This window comes from Nannospalax galili, unplaced genomic scaffold (genome assembly GCF_000622305.1).
Source record: "Nannospalax galili isolate Female #2095 unplaced genomic scaffold, S.galili_v1.0 scaffold364, whole genome shotgun sequence".
In the NCBI taxonomy this organism is placed as follows: Eukaryota; Metazoa; Chordata; class Mammalia; order Rodentia; family Spalacidae; genus Nannospalax; species Nannospalax galili.
Window position 1 is genome coordinate 2,095,504 of NW_008352752.1, and position 20,104 is coordinate 2,115,607.

General features: G+C 35.2%; 1 protein-coding gene across 7 annotated transcripts in view; it reads left to right on the plus strand.

Moving 5' to 3' along the window:
• Tbc1d5 (TBC1 domain family member 5) overlaps positions 1 to 20,104 on the plus strand; it is a 545,935-nt gene that overhangs the window by 43,413 nt on the left and 482,418 nt on the right. The window contains exon 3 of one of the 7 annotated variants that reach the window (XM_029554510.1): positions 12,485 to 12,518. The exons of the other annotated variants lie outside the window; for them this stretch is intronic. The gene's annotated coding sequence lies outside the window, so the exon portion shown is untranslated. The remainder of the gene's footprint in view (positions 1 to 12,484; positions 12,519 to 20,104) is intronic. 7 annotated transcript variants of the gene reach the window in all.

Genomic DNA, 20,104 nt, shown 5'->3' on the forward strand with positions numbered 1-20,104 from the left:
GTCATGAAAAATTACATTATTAAAGCCATAATTAGATTATAAAATTTTAATTTCAGGTGTATTTGTGTTTAGAGTAGAGATGACTTGGTAAGTTGAATTAGGTAACCATAGAAGTATTTTTGTACATTGAGAACTTGCCTGCATGTATGCAGTGCCCACGGAGGTCAGAAGAGGGTGTCAGATCCCTTGGAACTGGAGTTAAAGACAGTTGTTAGCTGCCATATGGGTGCTGGGAACTGAACCTGGCTCTTCTGGAAGAGTAGCCAGTGCTCTTAATGGCTGAGCTATCTCTTTAGCCACAGTAAAAGTCTTAGGGGACAGGGTCTCATGTAGCCCAGGCTGGCCTGGAACTCACTATGTAGTGGAAGATAACTTTTGACCTCTGCCAGAGTCCTGGGGGTGCCTGTGTGCACACCAAGCCTGATACTCTTCCTGCCTCCACCTCCTGAATATATACATATATATATTGTATATATGTATGTTTTGCTTATGTTTATGTATGTGCACCACATGTGTGCAGTGCCTGTGGAGGCCAGAAGAGTGTGTTGGATGCCCTGGAACTGGAGTTACAGTTGTTAGCTGCCTTTGGGTACTGGGAACCCAATCCCCTGTCCTTTCCAAGTACAGCCAGTGCTCCTAAGAGAGCCAGCCACCTCTCCAGCCCCCAAGAACTTCGAAAAATTCTTCTGCAATGATTCTTATTTATCTTCATTCATGTGTCTAATATTAGAACTCTTTTTCTTCATGTGCCTAGTAGCAAAGGAAAGAAGTATGTATATATTCCCCCTCAGGCTTCTCATAGTAGGAAGCATTTGCTGCAATACTACTATAATTCTAAGAATGATAATATGATCTGTGTTTGGCGCTGATAGTAGATCCTTTATAATTAAGACAAGTAAAAGTACAGCTAGAGGACATGCTAAACACATTGTTTTCATACCTCACCCATTTTGTGGATAGCATTTGAAGCAGTTTGGGTCTCTGTACTGATATTTTAGCAGAGCAACCACAGTTATTCATATAATGTGTTACAATTATCTTATACCCCATCTAGTTGCAAAATTTGCTGTTAATATGGATATGAATTCTTGACTTATTAAATGGAGCCTCACTAAATTTAGTTTGTAAAGTTTAAAAAAGGAGGCCGAGCCAAGCATGGTGGCGCATGCCTTTAATCCCAGCACTTGGGAGGCAGAGGCAGGTGGATCTCTGTGAGTTCAAGGCCAGCCTAGTCTACATAGTGAGTTCCAGGACAGCTGGGGCTACAGGGAGACCCTGTCTCAAAAAGACCAAAATAAACCAAAAACCAAAACAAAAAAAAGGAGGCAGAGACAGGCAGATCCCTTGTGAGTTTGAGGCCAGCTTGGTCTACATAGCAAGTTCCAAGCCAGCTGGGGCTACAGGGCGAAGCTTTCTCCAAGGGGGCGAAAAAGGTGACCTGTTTTGCTCTAGGATTTTTTTTAAAGGCATGTTAAAGTCTTTAATAATTTGAAATACTATGCTGCCTAAATGCCTAAATACAGGCTCTACTAGATTCTATATTTGATTTTGACTATCTAAATAGAAATTAGAGTATTAATGAAATCATTTATGGAAAATTTTTATATTAAAGAATAAAAGAATATCCACAGTGTAGTTATCACATCTCATTATTAGTCTCAGTATATCATACAAAAAAAAATACAGACTGAAGAAAAGACATTTGGGCACTTGCAAGTTACAAGTTCTAGTCTAACTAATATAAGTATTCCCTTTATTCATAGTTTTCCTGACTCCTGCTGTTGCATTAGGATATATGCTCATATATAAGAGATTGATGCTACAGTCTGTGAATGAGGGAGAACATACATCGCTTGCTTTTCTGCATTTGTGTTACTTCACTTAAGAGTAACAGTTTATAGTTCTATCCATTTACCTGAAAATTTCATAACTTCATCTTTTTTTTTATTGCTGAGTAGAATTCCATTGTGTTAATGTTCCTGATTTTAATGCGAATGCTTCCAGTTTTCCTCTGTTTAGAATGATGTTGGCTACGGGTTTGTTGTATATAACTAATTATGTTGAGGTATGTTCCCTCCAGTCCAGTTCCCTCTAGGACTTTTAACATGCATGTTGGATTTTGTCAAAAGACCTTTTCTGCATCTATTAAAATGACCATGTTCTTTTTGTCTTTGAAGTCCCATTTATATGATTTATAACATTTATTGATTTACATATATTGAACCTTCCTTGCATCTCTGGAATAAAGCTGATTTGATCATGGTGAATGATCTTTTTGATTTGATCTGTGTGCAGTTTGCAAGTATTTTGTTGAGTATCTTTGCACCTATGTTCATTAAGGATATGAGCCTGTAGTTGTATTTTTTTGTTGTGTTTTTACCGGGTTTTGGTATTAGAGTGATACTTGCTTCTAGAAAGAGTTTTTGAATTGTCCCTCTGTTTCTATCTTTTTGAATAATTTTAGCAGTATTGGTTGTAGATCTTTTTTTATGTCAGAATTTTCTGAATCAATCTGGGCCTGGCCTTCTTTTAGTCGGGAGGTTTTGTATTAATGTTTCAATTTCCTTATTTGTTATGGATCTGTTTAAGCTGTTGATCTCTTCTTGGTTTAACTTTATTTGTATCTATGACTTTAGAAATTCATCCATTTCTTTTAGATTTTTCAAATTTAATAGAGTATAGGTTTTTTAAGCATTCCCTTACAATGTTCTGAAACTTTTTGGCTGTCTGTTGTGATGTTTCCCCCTTTATCTCTGATTTTGTTAGTTTGGATTTGCTTTCTTTCTTTCTTTTGGTTAACTGGACTATGGATCTGTCTATCTTGTTTAAATTTTCAAACAATCAATTCTTAGAGTCACTGATTCTTTGTATTGTTTTCTTTGTTTCTATCTCATTAAATTCTGCTCTGATTTTTGTTACTTCTTTTTGTTTACTAGGTTTGGGTTTGGTTTATTTGCCTTTTCGGTATCTTGAGTTGTATTGTTAAATCATTTACATGTGTTCTTTCTGATTTTTAAAAGTAGGCACTTAGAACTATAAACTTCCCCCTTCGGACTGACTGCTTTTTAAAGTGTCCCAGAATTTTTGTTGTGTTGTATTCTCATTTTCATTTAGTTCCAGGAATACTTTCATTTCTTTCTTAATTTCTTATTTGACCCATTTATCATTCAGGAGTGTGTTGTTTAATCTCCATGAGTTCGTGTAGTTACTAGAGCTGCTTTTGGTGTTAATTTTAAGCTTTATTGCATTGTGCTCTGATAAAATGCATGGAATTATTTCAGTTGTTTTTTTTTTTTTTTTTTTTTTTTTTTGTATTTGTTGGTTTGTTTTGTGTCCCAGAATGTGGTTGATTTAGAAAAATTTGGATGTGCTGCTGAGTAGAAAGTGTATTTTTGTTGCTTGGGTGGAATATTCTGTAGGTGTCTTATTAGGTCCATTTGATGTAAGATGTCTTTTAATTCAGATACCTCCCTCCTCTTTGTTCAGTTGACCTGTCTATTGAAGATGGTGGGGTATTGAAGTCACCTGCTATTACTGAATTGGGGTAGTCTGTGCTTTGTAGTCCTTTACTACTGTTTTCATGAAATTGGGGTGCACCAGAGTTGGGTGCATATATGTTCATGATTGTAATACCGCCTTGATTCCTTTGATTAGAATGAAATGACCCTCTTTATCTCTTCTGATTAGTTTTAATTTGAAGCCTATTTTGTCAAGTAGCAGAATTTCAGCACCCGCTTGCTTCTTAGAGCCATTTGCTTGGAATATTTTTTCCCCATCCTTTCATCAGTATATTTGTGCATCTAATTTTCTCTCTTTTGATTTATTTTTATTAGTGTATGATTGTGCGCATGTATGTAATGGCGCTTGTGTATGCAGTGCCTGAGGAGACCAGAAGAGGGCATCAGATCCTCTGGAACTAGAGTTACGGACAGTTGTTGCTACCATGTGGGTGCTGGAAACTGAACCCAGGTCCTCTGCAACAGCAGCTAGTGCTTTTAAACTGCTGAGCCATCTCTCTAGCACCCTATTTCTCTTGACTGACAGTGGTCACCATACTTTATACAGATGTCTACATACATATTCACAGGGCTCTGTAAGGGCCAGTATTTTAAGCACAAAAGACAAGGTTTCGTCAACTCTTCAGTGTTGTGTCAAGGCTTTGGCAACAGGGAGCATCCTTAGATGTTTGGTGCCAGTACATCAGTACAAGGCTCTTTCATTTCATGGCAAAAAGCCCTGTACCTTTTTTTTTTTTTTAAATTTTAAAGGCATCCAACCCTTCTCACCTCTTAATATAAAACTTGCATAATCCCTGTTTAAAAATAGTTTGACAAATATCCATTTAAAGATGTATCTGATTTTTGCAGTTTTGCTTTATTTTAGCTTGTGTGAGACTAGAAGGTTAGCTATTGCTTTATTCTATCAGATTAATACATATGCTTGGTTCGTGCATAAGTAAGACAATATTAATAGTATGACTAAATATTAATGACTGAAAACTTTTTTGAACATTTTTGAAACTGTTTTTAGAGATCATTTAAAAATGTTGTAATCTGAATTAAATTCTTTAGATTCAAATTTATAATTATTAATCTATCTTACTTTAATTCACTTTTTATTTAGGGAGAAATCATTTGATAGAAGCCATATATCTGAAAGTATATTTAATGGGCTAGAGAGATGGCTGAGAGGTTCAGAGCTGTGGTGCTCTTGCAGAGGACCTTGGTTTGATTCCCAGCACCCATATGGTGGTTAACAACTGTCTGTAACTCCAGTTCCAGGGGATCTGATGCCCTCTTCTGGCCTCTGCAGGCATTGAATGCATGTAGTACACTTACTGACATACAGACAAAATACTCATACACATAAAATAAAAATAAATAAATAAATTTAAAATTACATTTAAGTAAATAGTATACACTTAACATTTGTGTTGTGGTGCATTCTGTAGACATTAAAGAGAAATCACTAATTTATGAAATTGCTTGACATTGTGCTCAACAGCTTGAAGATACTTTAGAGAATGTCAGGTATTAGACTATTAATGCTTTTACTTTTTCATTGAGAATTTTTTTATTGAAATTGAAGAAAAATTGCTAGGTCTGTATTATTTCTTGTGTATCAGTAGTTTTGGGAAGCTGAAATATGTTTATGCTGTATAAGCAGATGCTGTTCTAACAATGCAATACATTATGTACCCAAAATGATCTCAGTTTTAATCATAGATGCTGACTTAATGAAACAAGAGTAGCTTACATCAAAAATGGATTTTGGGAGTGATTTTTTTTTTTGTTGTTGTTCTCTTTGCTTTTTCTACATAATTAATAGACACCTTTTAATATCATTATCAGAATTTTGGGAAGATAGTTCTTCAATTTTTTATTTTATTTTATTTTTTGATAACAGGATCTCCTTTGTTGCCCCAGTTGGCCTGAACTCTTTGTGTAGACCAGGCTGGCTGTAATCTCACAGAGGTGCCGAGACTAAAGGCATGTGCCACCACAGCTCTCATAAACCAATTTAAAATTAATTAATAAAATGCTTTAAAGAAGATTCCTTTTTCTGTTCTATATTGAGTTTATTTTGCATGAAATTTTTTCTATATATGCAGGTTTAAAATTTTTCACCTCCTTTTTTGAGGCCAACAATATTTTTTTTTTATAAATTGTGGGGCATTTTCTTCAGTTACAGTCAATCAGCCAAAGAATTGGACACTGTACCTTGGTGACACTTGGGTTTGAAAAAGTCTTTCTCATATCAGGTGTTTGGGTTGTTCCTTTGGTTTGATGCATAGTCACTGGAACCTCTCATCTAAGAGAGGAGCACTAGGCTAAGCCCTATTTTTTCATTTTCACTTATTTTATTCCATGGGCACCCTTCAGACTCCACTGCAGTCATTGACTTTGCACCCTTACCTCTTCTGCACTGTACTATTTGATAGACAAATTTGTCTTTATATGTGGTCAGGTAATTCTATATTTGGGAAAATACTCCTATTGTGTGCTTTATTCCATGGAACCTAGCAGAGTTAAATGTAGTTTGGATGCAGAGGAAAGAATTAATGATTGGAAGATAGAGAGTTGGTAAATTATTTATTCTGGCCCTGAGGAAGCTGAAAAGCTGAGTGAAAGACTAATAAATCATTTGTGGTAGTGCTGGTTGTCACTTGCAATTATTTTAGACGGTTCTGTGATAAACTGCAGCACCTGCTGGATATCCGCACACCCTCCCTTGATGCTGCTGGTGCAGCTTGTTTAGTCGGTTATCAGAGGCAAGTTTGTGGAAAGTTGATTTAGGTTGGAGAGGAAATTACTCTCTTTAAGTCAGATTTGCTGGGTCTTCCTTATTGTTTGGAGTGTGGTGAAAAGATTTTTATAGTCTGGTAGAGAATTGGGGAAGGAATCTCTCCTACTTTCAGCAGGGGAGACTGGCTTCATCTCTTTGTTAAATTAAGTACTTGAAGAATTGAGCTTTTCTATTATTCTCAGACTAATTAAAATCGCCTTCAAAGGAGATGATTAGTATGCTAAAGATCAGGTCCTCTTTCTGGTTCTGTTAACAGAGAACTTCTGCTGCTGTTTGACCACTCTGCTTTCTTTGGTTTGATGGCTGAGGTTTGTAGTCAGTATTCTGAAAAGGTACCTATTTACGTGGGTCCTAACTCAGCTGCCGAGATTCTCTGTGCTACAGAGAAGAGTTGCTAAGGAAGCACAGTCTTCACTGCTGTAGTTCTCTTGGTCCTGAGACAGCTGTACTCTAAAGCTCCTTCAGAAATAAATAGTGAACAAGCACATAATGTGCGTGCTTTGTGATTTGAATGAGCTCTTCCCTTGCTATCAGAGTTTGTGTTCAAGCTCAGAACTTGAGGTTTGTTTCTACTTGTATCTAGTAACTTGTTGTCTTAGAGATTTTCAACTTTAATATAAAAATAAGGGATGGTTGAGAACTCTTAAGACTGCATATATAAGAAGTAAGATTGTAAGTGGCCATGTATTCAGTCAAATTTTGACTTACTGGCTTGCTTCTCCTCATCAAACATTTCCTAAAACTTGTATGCCAGCCCTCTGAGAACAACTACTACTGTTTATAACAACCTTTTTTAAAGAAGTAGAGTGTGTCTTAAAATATCTAATTATTTGTAAGGATCTACTCATTTTTATATAACAGCTCAATATTGAAATTTATATTGTTACCTTGTTTTACAAAAACATTATTCAGTGAGAAGGTAATAGGGATTTTGGATTTTTTTTTTTTTTTGGTCTAAAAAAGGAAAGAAATATTGATGGCATATCTTACCTAAATATGCTTAGGAAGTACAATTTAATCATAGCTCATTTATTGAACACTTAATTTTTGGTATGATGCTATATGTATTGCATTTATTTATTTATTTATTTAGTCTTTTTGAGACAGGGTCTCCATATAGCCCCAGCTGGCCTGGTACTCACTATGTAGACCAGGCTGATCTAGAACTCACAGAGGTCCGCCTGCCTCTGCTTCTCAAGTGCTGGGATTAAAGGCGTGTGCCACTACACTTGGAATATTGTTTTACTTCTAACCCTTGAATTATAAGCAGTTACTATCTTTGTCATGATGAATAAATTGAAGTTTTAAGAGGGTCAAATGAATTGGCTGGAATTATACAGCGTGGTAGTGGGGAGCTGAAATTTGAATCAGTATCTGACTGCTACTATTCAGGGATTATAAAAAATCCTAGTCCCAGTGGAACTCGGTAAATGGCAAGAAGTGGGGAAGGAAGTAGGTTAGTGGAAGATGACCACATAGAGAGCTTTTCAGGAAGTGGGCTTAGAATTGCTGAGTCTGATTTTTTTTTAAAATGAAGTTAAAAATCTTCTTATGTGAGATGTTCAGTTTTTAAAAGCTTGCAGTTTAGGTGCTAGAGAGATAGCTCAGTGGTTAAGAACACTGGCCACTCTTGGAGAGTTCCCAGGTTCAATTCTCAGCACCCACATGGTGGCTAACAACCTTCTGTAACTCCAGTTCCAGGGGAATCTGACACCCTCTTCTGACCTCTACAGGCATTGCATGACACAAGTGTACTTACCTACACACAGGCATTACACTTATATGCATAAAGTAAAAACAATAAAAACTAAAAGCTTGCAATTCACTGTTAATGTTCGAAAAACTTCATCATGTTCAAAGGCGTGGCCTTCACAAAACTTACCTGATAAAGTAGAAGTAAATTCTCCTTTCTCTGCTTTGATAGTTTATTTCTACTTGCCTACATCTTACTCCCAACTTCTTGAAGGCACGATCTTTGTTCACATCTGTATCTTCTGCACCTACCACTTGAAATTGTAAAATGAGGGCAAATACATTAAATTAATTTTAAAAATATTTAATGCCTTTTGGAGGGAGTTAATTGTACTATAAAAGCAGTGAAGTTTTTGTATCTGAAAATTCATCCTGGGTCTAAAGGTGGACCTAGTCCTCTACATCATAATTAAGAATTCTGTCAAGCATATCTACTAAATAAATATGTACAGTGTATGAATTTTAAAGCACTGCTAACATAGATAGTGGATTGTAGGTGGTTTTATAATTAACTGGAGCCTGGGTAATCTGATGTAGCAAAATTTTAAAAATGGTGGAAGTAGTGTGTTATTCTGATAAAAGGTAGTTTAGAATGCTAGAGGTGGATGATTCCTAGAAATTACCATCTGAAATCATTGTCAGAACCTGAAGATTTAGAGTTCAGTACTTGGACCAAGCATCAAAAAACAGCAGTGTACCTAATGCTAGTAACTGATGTGTGCACAAGAAATATTTTTCATGGACACATGAAATGGCATACATAGGGAAGGCTGGAAATTTTGGCATATGTACTTTAGGACAGATATTACAAAATAAAATCACCATGAATGTTTGTAGTAGAGAACAGAATTTTTATGTTCTTTAAGTAATTTTATACCTTGAAGAGGCTCAGACTTAGGCATGCATGCTTTAATAGCCTGGCAATACAGAGATGAGATGGGCTCTACTTAGTTTTGTTTCCAGAAACATTTTGACTCTAAAATCAGAAGGTGTCTTTGGATAAGCTTTATGGAAACTTACCAAGTTGGAGGAAGATTTCAGCTGGAATATATAAAGGGTCATTTAAAAAAAACTTCTATATTAAAATAAAATGTGCCCAAGCTTTAAAGAAAAGATCTTGGAGTTTGCAGATGATCCTAAAATTGGAGCTAAGGGAAATAACAAGGAACAATGCAATCAGATTCAAAAAGATTTGGATTGTTTAGGTGATTGGGCCAGCAGATGGCAAATGCAGTTCAGTGTAGACAAATGTAAAATAATTATCTTAGGAACAAAGAACCAATCATACAGCACACTGATCAGGAAAAAATTTGTGAGTTATTGTAGGAAAACCATTGAAACAGTTAACCCGGTGCACAGCTGCAGCAAAAAAGGCAAGCAAGAAACCAAATTAGCAGACGGATAGAATATAAAGCAAGAGGCAATACTTATAGTTTTTTAAGAAACTTGCTAGACCCCATTCAAATTACTCAGTCTAGTATTGGTTGATAAAACTACTGTAGGAAGAATAAAGTTTTTCCTTGAAAATACACTGCGCAAAACTGATAACATTAAAGAAGTGCAATGGTTTTTAAGAACTTTCAGTTCACAAACTTTCATAGAGAGGAACAATGCGCTGAATTTGGTTTGTCTGCTACCTAAAGTTGAATTTTGTATGTTTCCACTGTCTAGGGCTTTACCAACCCCCCTTTCTTGTTAAGCAGGAGTCTGGCTACCTGCTACCTCTCAAGGGTCAGGAAGTTTAAAGGCTGTCATGAGGTCCTTCTATAACTTGTGAGCTACATCTCAGCAGCTAGTAAGAGCTTGAACATGAAACTAAGGAGCTACTGATGAGATGCCACTTCCTGGCTTGTGGCTTTTGATGCAAGTTTCATTCTATTTGCAGGCTTCATTTTAGACTTCAGGCAAGATCTTTTTCTTTAATCGTCCTTGGTTATATAAGTGTGATTCTCCAACCTTGTTTCAGTGTTTTTGAGCTATCTAGTACCTAGACGAAAAGTTGCTCTTTGAATTAGATTAACCAAAATAATGTTTGTTTTTTTATAATTAAGAGCCTTAATTGATATAGTGGTGGAATTCTGATATTTTAGCTTTGACCATTGAAATGTTTTCATTGTTGTTGTTCTTTTTCTTATTTTAATGCCGTACATGTGTTTGTATTGTTTAAAGTGGTATCTTATTATAAATAGATCCCTTTTGGATAAGAAAAAAGTGAAATGCATCTCTCTATCTCAGGAAAAATTGCAAACTTTAATTTCATTCATGCAATCAAATAGCGTCACTGTTAAAAATTACTGTTAAAATCTGTAATGCCTGTTAGAAAAGTATTTACATTGTTTATACATTTGTATTTACTTAGTTTTCTGATTGTTTTGAAACAGTGTCTTGCTCTGTAGTCCAGGCTAGCATCAAACATGGATAACAGATAGTAGAGCCAGGAGTACTGTCTCAAGGTTTTTTATTTCTCCATCATTGCTTTTGTATTACTATTGATGAATATGCATTTATTGAAAATATTTTTTAAAAAACATTTTTTCAGTTGGTAATTGTTGCTTATAATTTAAATCTATGGTAAGGTGATTAATATGTAGAATTTTTTTGTCACATGGGCAAGATTTTAAATCATGTTTTTCCTTTTATCACTTCTTATTGACTTATTTTACATTTTAATTATTCTTAGGTCAGTACACATGCTTAAAGTACAGTGATACAGTCAAGTGAGAAAGTAAAACAGTTTATTCTGTAGAGCAGTATGCAGGCTATTCCTTGGAAAGAATTTAAAATAATCAAAAATTTATCTTTGAAACTTCATATTCTTAAAAGTGAAATGGAACTCTTCCATTAGTCAAAGGTACTTCAGTTTACTACTCCCACATGTGTAGGCCATGGAAACGCTACCCTTTGCTGAGACTTACATCTGTCATGTCCTCAGTAGCATGCCTTGCTTTTGAAAGCTGTTGTTCCCAAATTAAAATGTGAAACATCTTCAGTTTCTTCTTCATACTATAGATTGTGGGAAATATTAGGAGGAAAAGTTGTGAGACTGTCTTTTGACCTCTATAAATACCTGATAGGCTTTGACTTTCATAGGATTACATTTTTATGAAGAGAATACTGATGAACTTAAATGGTTCTTTGAAATTTTGGTTAGTGTGTCTCAGTGGAGGTAAAACTGTAAATAACATTCAGGGAAATGTCTTTGGTCCTGTTGTACAAAGATCATATGATTGCTTGCATCATATGATCTTTGAGTAAAGAAAATCAGTATATTAGGGAAATTAGCCATTTTAAGTATGTAGTATTAAGGATAGTTGAAATTTTAAATTCTAACCTTTTAATTGCTTGACATCTTTATAAAATAGAATGGATACCTTAAGGTTTTTTTTTTTCTTCTACACACACATACATATACACACATGAACAGACAGACAGACATAGAAAGAAGAGTGAGAAAGAGGGAGAGAGAGAGAGAGCGAGCGAGCAAATAAATATGAATATGGGACATAGAACTAAAATATTAAGTAGATAGTTAAATGCTGAAGTTGATATACCAGACTCCTATCTACAAGGTGGTGTAATGGTCCACTTAGTATATAGAATTAAATCTAATGACCAAAGTTCTTTTCCTTCTCAGGAGTTTATTTTCCTTTCCTTGACTGCATGTATTTTTTTTTTTTTTTTTTTTTTGCTACAGTAGGAGCTCAAGGTAGCCATTTTTTGTCATTTTCAGTGGCGTTGCATTGCAGTTGAGGATGTCCTCACTAACCTCCTGTGGGAGGGAGTCTGCTGCTCCTGTCGTCTGTTTCATATGAATTCCTGAAGGAGATAAGCTTTTTATTAACTGTGCCCTCACTTTCAGAGTGCACAGAGGATAGAAATGAGGTCTGTGACTAATGCCCTCTCTGTATATGACTGCTAGATATTGAGGAGTTTGCTTCATTTTCCTTCTCAGAAAACCTTTTATGAGTCATTTCAGAAGTCTAGTGGCTCTAGGTAGCTTAACTTTGCAATGTGTTTACCTGCATCTAGTTCTGCTTACCTTTCTCCTTTCTCTTCATGTTAAAAAAAATCTTACTTCTTGCTTAAAAATAATAAAAATTTATTTGTAAAAATGGGTTTGTGAGTTTATTCTAAAATCATTAGGGAGGGTTAAAAGGTTGTTTGTTACATAGGAAAAAAAATGGGATCTTACACATCCATGTCTTTCACTTAATAGCATGTTATGGGCAGGAACTGTGAATCTGTACTACTTTTACGTGTAGATTTTAAGTATGTATAACATTCTGTTGTTTAGATAATAGTAATTTCTTTAGTTCTTGTTGAACACAGTTTCAGTCATTAGAAATTTTCACTATTATATGTAATACTACAGTCAAAATACTTTAAATAATGCAGACATATGTATATGTCCCTTTTATTTCCATAGATAAATTCCAGAAATGGAATTACTGCTTAGAAAGGTAATTATAACTCTTCTAATAGTTATTGCCAAAATTTAGAAGTTGCTTTCCCAGTAGCTAATTTTGAAATTCCTAGCATTTTTTGTATTAGCAGAAGTACTGATACTTAGCTGAAAACATCTGTGCTAATTTTATAGGTGAAATATGGTATCATGCCTTAAGTTTATTTTGTAATGCTGTGTGTTTTTATCATTTATCTCTTCATATTATTTGCCTCTTAGGTATTTTTCTCATGTTTATATGAGTACTAAATTATATCTAATAAAAATTCACCTTTTCTGGCAAATTTTGTCAGTAATTTTTTCTTTATTTTTTGGAGATAGGGTCTCACTGTATAGATCTGGCTAGAGTGGAACTCCTGTAGACCAGGCTGGCCTTGAACTCAACAGAGATCCATCTGCCTCTCAGAGTGCTTGGATTAAAGGCATGTGCCCACCTGTTCCTGACTTTATTTTTATATTGATCTCTTTTTATTTATTTTTGAGACAAGGTCTTCCTGTAGCCCCAGCTGGCCTGGAACTCACTATGTAGACCAGGCTGGCCTTGAACTCACAGAGATCTGCCTGGCTGTGCCTCCCAAGGGCTGGGATTAAAGGCATGCGCCACAATGCCCAGCTATATTGATCTTTTTAAAGTTGATGAGTTGAAGAATATTGTTTTGTCTTCTGTTTTATTTGGGGGATTTATTACCACTTTTAATTATTATGTGCTCAAATATATATTTTTCTATTGAAAGTTTTCATCTTTAGTGTTTAAAATTTTAAAATACTTCAAAAACAAGTTGATTGAAGACTTTAAAAATACTAGTTTGGAGGCATATTCTGTATTTCCTATGTGTTTGATTTTAGCCCTCAATCTGTACCAAATTCACAATCCCAGATACAGAAGGAACACTGAAACTGCTTCCAGTGGGCTGTGACATTAGTCTTAGCCTCAGCATTTGTGAAATGAAGACACTGGCTTGATATGATGCTGTTCATTCACAGAAGCCATGAGCCACAGCAAGAAGCAAATTTAAAGGCCAAGGAGATGGCTTAGTGGATAAAGGCACTTGCTGCAGTGTCTAACTACCTGCAGTTTGATTTTTCCAGGGCCCATAACATGTAAGGAGAGAATTGACTACTGCAAGTTGTTTCTGACCTCCACATGCATGCTGTGGCATACACAAACCCAATACACACATACAAAAAAGAGAGAGAGAAAGAAAAAAAGAAGAAAGAAAATGTAATGAAAAAAAATTTTTTAAAGAAATAAAATTCAAGTCACAATAAAGTACATATAAAAACATATCCATATGAAGATGCAAATTGAGTATTCCTTATCCGAAGTGCTTGGGAACAGAGGTATTTCAGATTTTGAATTTTTGTGGTCTTTGGAATAATTGCATATACATAAGAGAGATTTTAGTGATGGGGTTGAAGTTCAAGCATGAAACTGATTTATGTTCAATATATATCTTATAAATATCTGAAAATAATTTTTATAATACTTTTAGTCACCTACATTTTCATTGGGACCTTTTTGCGTGAATATGGATGTGGAATTTTCTACCTGTTGATATCAAGACTCAAACTGTTCTGGTTTTTAGAGCATTTTTAATTTTTGGATTAGGAATACCCATCCTACAGATATATATGCATGTATACACACATACACACTGAACATATTTTACTTTTTGTGTGTCATGTGTTACTTATCATGCAAAGCTAGATCATTAAAAAAAGCAATTCACTAAATTGCTTTTATTACTCACCAAGGGGGTGTTAACAGTTTAAGAAACATCAGCTTAGTAGATCTTTAATTGAGCACTCAGATGCCTTCTGGGACTGACCAGATAACTCATGCAAATATCTTTCCACTTAATCAGAGAGGCTGGGTTTCATCTAAATGCATTCAAACTAAAGTGAAATGGAAACACCTTGTCAGGCCAGTAAACACAAGTGAAATTCAACTTTCCACACTGGGCTGTGGCCTACTTTAGAGGCAAACAAGAACAGGGACAAAATAAAGTTCATTACTTTTTCAAATTGCTATAAAATGTTTTAAACAAATAGGTTCATGTTTCGTTCAGGCAATGGAACATTGAAAAACAGTGCCCTATATGGTGGTCTTTGAAATCTTTCCAGGCTCCTTCCTTTTCTGAAATTACTTGGTTTGAGATAATTCCCAGAATTATCATTAGGGGATAAACTATTTAAAATACTTAATTTTTCTGACTTGAGACACTATGCCTGAAATAAACATGAGAGAGAATGAAACCGAATTTTCTGTATGTTTTGAGTTTTTCTGAATGAGAATAAAGGCTAGAAGTGAATTTTGTCTTCATGTCAAGCTAAGGTGATGATGCAAAATCTCCATAACTGTTTTTAAATGGAATAGTTGTTGAAAATCACAAAGGGAAATACTCAGTGCCACTGAAAACATGCAGTAGCATTTAATGCCTATTGAATCTTTGCATCTTAGACTGCATACGTGAAATTATTTTTATGACCTTAATTTCTTGTTTTAGAGACAGGACTCTCCAAAGAGATGTTTTTTGATGTACAACCACTAAGGCTCACTTTGGTGACTTGGGGTAATTGTAATAGAACCATGGAGCCATTAGGCTCCAGATGGAACTTTAATCTGGCTTCTGATTGAGCGAGTGTCTTTGCAGAGTCTCTAAGCATCTGTTTTAGAAATATATATGACATTATTCAAGATTTGTACAAATTAACCTACCCTTGGGTTACAATTCAATTTTTCTTTATTGAAAATTGTAAGTAGTTTTATGTACTCAAACTATTCTGAGCTCATTATTTATTTATCTATTAACTGGTCACTTATATTTTTTGTGATTGACCTCTTAGTGCATTTAAGAAAGCTTAACATTAGACTTCTAAAAGATTATAATAAAAAAAAATATGAAAAGTTGTTTCCTAGTTTCAAATACCTTTTATAAAAGTACTTCCCAATACAGCAAGATGCCTCAGGAGAAAAGGTGCTTGGAAGCAAGCCTAATGACCTGTTTAGTCCCTAGAACTCAGGTGAAGGACAGAAATGACTCATACAAGTTGTCCTTTGAGCTCCATGTGTATGCGTACACACATAGAACAAATACATAAATGTGATAAATTTACAAAGCGTTTCTTTTGAGAGTCTATTTAAAAATAACCCAAGATTACTATTTCAATTTTGAATAACAATAATTTCCAAATAATTTGCCATATTCCAGAATGGCATTCTCCCCCCCCCCCCACCATAAATTCCCTTGGTAGGTGAACCTTTAGGACATGGTCTTTAAAAACAAGGAGGCAGCTTGATTTATCTGTCTTTCTGTTTTTAGGCAAGGTTTCTACATGTTTATAGGATGAGTACCATTAGCACCTAGAGCATCAAGCTTCCTTAACTTCTACAGAGAAGCAAGGATTTTTCTTTCATTACATATGACAGTTATTTTATTCCTGCAGTCCAGAACAAAAGAAATCTCATAGAATGAAGCTTCAAGGTACATTGAACAAGAGGAGAAGAGTATTACAGGTACAGGGAAAAAAGAAGGCGAGATCTCTAAAGGAAAAGAAATTCTGTCAGTGAAGGAAAGTAAAAGACAAAAGATTCCCAGCTGAGAAAAAGGCAGCTCTTCAAAATTATTAAATCAGCCTGGCATGATAGTGCACTGTTTAGACTGTTTATTTCTGCTGGGTTGTGATCTGCCTGCTGCTGCCTCTTGAGTGTTGGGATAAAAGGCCTGCACCGCCACACCAAAATTGTTGCTTTCTTGATACAGTAACCAAAACAGAAAGTTGTCTCCAGATACTATTAGTTCAAATTGTCTGAGAAGCATAGAGAATTGGAAATATCCTGTCCTATTAAGTCAGTTGGTGAAGGATCTTGTTATTATTGAATCTGAGCCTGGTCCTAAAGTACAGTTCACTGTTAGGTGGGATGTAAAGCCTAGGCAGGCAGACAGACTGTAGAGTTGGGGTTCAAGCCAGCAGTTTTTAGGGGTGAATGGGCCTGCCATTTTGCAGTAAAGTACCTTGTAGGGGCTGAGATTCTGAATGGTATTCAAGGTCAGATTGTTGGGAGTACAGGAAAAGGTGCAGGGGCTCATTTGATGTGTAGGAGCTATGTTAGTTTCTCCGGGTTGCACTAATGCTACCTCAGCTTGTGGACCTTCAAAACAGCTTTATTATTTTATTGTTCTAGGGGCTAGAAGTCTGATTCAAAGTAGTACCAGGGTTGAATCCTTCTGAGAATGTGTGGATGTTAAGCCTTGATATTTTAATTTATATGTCTCATTCTTTTTTGAAATTAGACTTAATCAATTTGATGTCTTATGATATTTAATATTTAAGTTGCCTATGTTTGTGTATAGTATTTGGATGTTAATATGTTAATTATGATTAATCAAATTGGAAAGTGTGTCAAATATTTTTTGGTGAATTTCATTTCAAGGAATGATTCTTTTGACTAGCAAATACATTTTCAAGAGAATAACTTTTAGTAGAATAGTATACCTTTTATAATGGCATGATAACAAGGCGTTTAATGTCCAGACACAAAATCTCTTTTTAAGCTTTTTATTATAATGCAGTTATAGAGAAGAGGTTATGGATGTTTTGTTCTTGCTTAAACATTAAATTGAATTTTATTTTATTAAGTTTTTTTCTGTCACTTTTTAAAAAGATCATTTTGACACAGGGCCCCCTCCTGTAGCCCCAGCTGGCTTGTAACTCCCTATGTAGACCAGGCTGGCCTCTATCTCACAGAGATCAGCCTGCCTCTGTCTCCTGAGTATTGGGATTAAAGGCATGTGACACCACACCTGGTGAGGTTGCAGTTTTAAAATAAAGTTACTGAACAAAATTATCAGCGTTATTCTATAATTGTGCTGTTGTTTGCTTTCTCCATTTTAATGTTAAATCCAAAATGTAGCAACCATAAGAATTGTAGCAATGTTTTCTTTTAACTTTTTCTTTGGAGGACCTTTGCTTATTTTAAATTGAAAGCTTTTGTTGGAAAATGCCCATATTAGTTTAAATTATACTTAACCTGATTTCTAGGCTGTAATTATGTAGACGTGACTGAGGAAACTACCCTTTCATCCAAAAATGAATGTGTTTGTTTTAAGCAGATGAAAATTTTTTTAGTTCATTCTTACCATTAGAATGCCCTCTTAAGAATTTACTTCAATATTTTCCTAGTTTGTATTCAGGAAGGTGTTAAAATTGGTTACTAGGCTTTATATATGCTCCTTATCGTCTTTCCTCAGACTTTTTATTTTAAATAATTTTTAAGTTGCAGAAATAATGGCCCTTTTCAGGTTCCTCTAATTTTACCTTAAAGGAGCTTTATATAGCTGTGGTATACTTTTCAAAGCTTAGAAATTAATATGTTGTTATATTAGTTCATTACAGATTTTACTTCTGTTTTGCCAGTTTTCCTACTGTTTCCTTTTTCTGTTTGAAGATCCAGTCTAGCAATCCATATTGCATTTACTTGTCATATTAGTTTTCTCTTGCATTTCATAATTTTGAGACCTTTGAATACTGATGGGTTATTTTGTAATATCCTTCAAATTGGACTTGTCTAATATTTTCTCATGATCAGACTGAAGTTAGACATAATTGGAGAAGGATACTACAGAGTTGATTTCTGTGTGCTCAGAGCATCTTCCCAGTTATACATGATGGCTTATAACTGATGTTAGCTTTATTTTTATTTATTCATGCCTTCCATTCAGATAAGATTCACATAGCATGAAATTAACAGTTCGTCATTTGACATCCACAGAATTATGTAGTCACAGCCTTTGTCTAGTTCCAAAACATTTCATTACTCTAAAAGAAGACCTGTTCCCATTAGTCACTTTATACTTCCCTCATCTCTGTTCTGACTGTATAGATTTCTATGCTGAATGTTTCAGCACAGGGGACTTCATGCAGTGTCTTGCTTCTTTTTACTTAAAATTTTTTTATTTTGGATACAGGGTTTCTCCCTGTAGCCTCAGCTGACCTCACCTTGCTGTGTAGACCAGGCTGGCCTTGATCTCAGAGAGCTAGACCTGCCTCTGCCTTCTGAGTGCTGGAACTAGAGTAGCACATACCTCTTCACTAATACTTCCTTTCTAATATATAGACTTGAAAAGTGCATTTAACAGCTTAATACTGTTGTTCTGGAAATTCAGTTTTCCCCTCTTACTTCCTGCTAAAGTGATTTAATAGCTAGTAATGTAATGTTTTGCAATGTCATTTTCTGCATAATTTCTGCCTCAGACTAGTGCTGAGATTTGGCACTGATTGACTCAAGTCAGTGAGCTTAGTACATAGGAGTTGCAGTAGTTACATTCTCAGATGCTCATTGAATACAAATCCATATTCTTTTTTTTAAATAAATAATTTATTGAGAATTTCATACATGCATATAAACCCGGCCCAATCTCAATGTTTTACATTATAATAATACATTTGTGATAACCATCATCCCTACCTTAAATTTTTTTAATAAATAATTTATTGAGCATTTCATACATGCATATAAGGTGTTTTGATCAAATCCATGCCCACTCCCTCCCCTCCAACTCTTTGCATATCTCTCCATTACTTTTTTCTATTAACTTCATGTTCTCTTTCTTCTTCTTTATTTATTTATTTTTATGGGGCTTTTGGCTACTCTAACCTTTATTTATTTTTATGGGGCTTTGGCTACTCTTAACATTCCCCTCTCTGAAGAGGTAACCCTAAAATCTTTTAAGGATTAGATACAAACTCCCAAATACTTTTGGCATTTTTGGCCTTTGGAACAGAGTATGTTGCTAACAGGCCCAAGGAGATGTTGACTTTTAGCCTAGAAACTGGCTACTTTTCTTTGGGGTCTTTTTACCCTAACTGCCTAGCCAATTCCTACCTCCTAATTCTTATCACACCATCCTCTGAAGGGATTACCTAAATTGCCAATAGGGAATCAGGACACAGACCACTCTGGCTCCTTCTATGCTGAACAGGGACGCAGGGTTAGGCAATTGGAGTACCCCTTCAGTGGGCCTATCTAAAAGACTCCCAAATTGCATATATCTCTAGGGGAAAAAGAAAGTCCCTGAAGTGAGAATAGGAGATGTGAAGGAGAAGTAAAGGCAAGAGTAATTAGCATTACAGGTTCTAGACAGGGAACTAGAAAAAGTCAGAAGAGGGCAATTTTCAAATGTTCATATGAGAGTCCATTGGAATTTCTTGACACGGACTTCCAAAGGCATCCATCTATTGGGTTCCTCTTCATTTTTCTTTTGTCTTCCAAGGCTGGACTCTAGAGTAATGGATTTACAATTTGCTTTCAGGTATTTTGATAGCTGTTAAAGTGGTTAGAATCAGTGTCAACTCCCTCTCAAAGGCTTCTAGATAGGGGGAGAAAACAAATTTATCCATCATTTTAGAACAATAGCTGGTTGTCTCCCTTGGCTTCAGGTGGGCACTACAGTATTGGAGACCAAGATTTGAAGTCTTACATCTGAGTAGCACCTTCTGGTTAGGAACCAAATCATCAATGAGAAATAATTATCTAAATAAATTTTATATAGACTTAAGCCTAATGTCTGGGAAGTGTAATCC